Consider the following 2,089-nt stretch of genomic DNA (forward strand, 5'->3'; position numbering starts at 1 on the left):
TCTCACTTTATCACCCTCAGTAGAGTGCTGTGGTATCATAGCTCACAGCAACCTCCAGCTCTTGGGCTCAGGCAATTCTCTTGCCTCAGCCTTCCAAGTACCTGGGACTACAGACGCCTGCCACTACGCTGGGCTATTTTTTTTTTTTTTTTTTTTTTGCAGTTTGGCCGGGGCCGGGTTTGAATGCACCAACCTCAGTATATGGGGCTGACACCCTACTCACTGAGCCACAGGCACCGTCCACAGGATGCTTTTTCTCAGTAGTTTTCCCAACACTGTCCACAAACCCTGGGTCCCCCAGGATCCTTCTGGGGAGTTTGTGAGACCAAAACTACTTTCATAATAATACTAATACATTATTTGCCTTTTTAACAATGTTGACATTTGTTCTGAAGGTGCAGAAACAATGGTGGATAACGCTGGTTAGCTTGTTAGCATGAATCCAGGTAGTGGTACCAAGCAGGACATAGTACCAATAGCCATTGTATTTTTCACTGCCAAGCACTCACAGAAAAAAAATGTAAAAAGCCAGTTTCCGATTTCTGGGGAGTGTAGAAGTAAACCTTGTTTTTGCTACTCAATTCATGCTCTGTGGTCTTACTCAGGGGGGAAATGGCAGTTTCCTGTGTCCTCCTGCACACTGGGCAAAATATGCCCCTGATTGGTCTGGGCACCTGGAAGAGTCAGCCTGGCCAGGTAAAAGCAGCTGTTAAGTATGCCCTTAGTGTAGGCTACCACCACATTGACTGGGCTGCTATCTATGGCAATGAGACTGAGATTGGGGAGGCCCTGAAGGAGGATGTGGGACCAGGCAAGGCAGTGCCTTGGGAGGAGCTGTTCGTGACGTCCAAGCTATGGAACACCAAGCACCACCCTGAGGATGTGGAGCTTGCCCTCTGGAAGACACCTGCTGACATCCAACTGGAGTATCTGGACCTGTACCTGATGCACTGGCCTTATGCCTTTGAGAGGGGAGATAACCCCTTCACCAAGAATACTGATGGGACCATATGCTATGATTCTACCCACTACAAGGAGATCTGGAAGGCTCTGGTGGCACTTGTGGCTAAGGGGCTGGTATGGGCACTGGGCCTGTCCAACTTCAACAGTCGGCAGATTGATGATATACTCAGCGTAGCTTCTGTGCACCCAGCTGTCTTACAGGTGGAATGCCACCCATTCTTGGCTCAGAATGAGCTAATTGCCATCTGCCAAGCACGGGGCCTGGAGGCGACCACTTATAGCCCTTTGGGCTCCTCGGATAGTGCTTGGCGTGATCCTGATGTGTCTGTCCTGCTTGAGGAACCAGTGGTCCTGGCACTGGCTGAAAAGCATGGCTGATCTCCAGCTCAGATCTTGCTCAGGTGCCAAGTCCAGTGGAATGTGATTTGCATCCCCAAAAGGGTCACTCCTTCTCGTATCCTTCAGAATATCCAGGTGTTTGACTTCACCTTCAGCCCAGAAGAATTGAAGCAGCCAGATGCCCTGAACAAAAATTGGCGATATACTGTGCCCATGCTTATGGTGGATGGGAAGAGAGTCCTAAGGGATGCAGGACACCCCCTGTACCCCTTTAATGACCCATACTGAGATCACAGCTTCTCTAGTTTCCCTTTTAGCTCTCCAGGTATAAGAAAGAGGAAGGTAATAAAATCATTGGAATATATATAAAAAAAAAGCCAGTTTCACTTAAAAGTGTCCTTGGTGGAGCAGTAAAAGATATTAATTTTATTAAATTTGAACCCATAAGCAAATGTATGCATAAATCATTTCTGTAGCACATTTAAGTACAGTGGCTTTCTTTAGACAAAGCACTTGCTCAATTGTTTGAATTGGTGCTGGACAATTTTTTTCATGAAAATTCATTTATTTACTGACAAACTATGGTTATTCAGACTTAGGTATTTGACAGACATTTTCTCCAAAAGGAGCAAGAAAACAGTGGGCGTATTTGTTGCCAACGATAGAATCTGAGCTTTCAAGCAAAAATTAGAATTTTGGAAAATGTGTTTTCACCACTGTGAGATTGACAGTTTCCCAATCCTTAAAAGACTTTTATGATGAGACTGGTGATGTTTAAGGTGTGAAT

The 2,089-nt window shown here is 45.8% G+C and overlaps 1 pseudogene across 1 annotated transcript; it reads left to right on the top strand.

Moving 5' to 3' along the window:
• The first annotated feature begins 543 nt into the window (after positions 1–543).
• On the top strand, positions 544–1,659 carry LOC100943364 (annotated as a pseudogene). Its single transcript, XR_154362.3, has one exon. The product of XR_154362.3 is annotated as an alcohol dehydrogenase [NADP(+)] pseudogene (transcript).
• Positions 1,660–2,089: the final 430 nt, after the last annotated feature.

This window comes from Otolemur garnettii, unplaced genomic scaffold (assembly GCF_000181295.1).
Source record: "Otolemur garnettii isolate 467f Iridium unplaced genomic scaffold, OtoGar3 scaffold00117, whole genome shotgun sequence".
In the NCBI taxonomy this organism is placed as follows: Eukaryota; Metazoa; Chordata; class Mammalia; order Primates; family Galagidae; genus Otolemur; species Otolemur garnettii.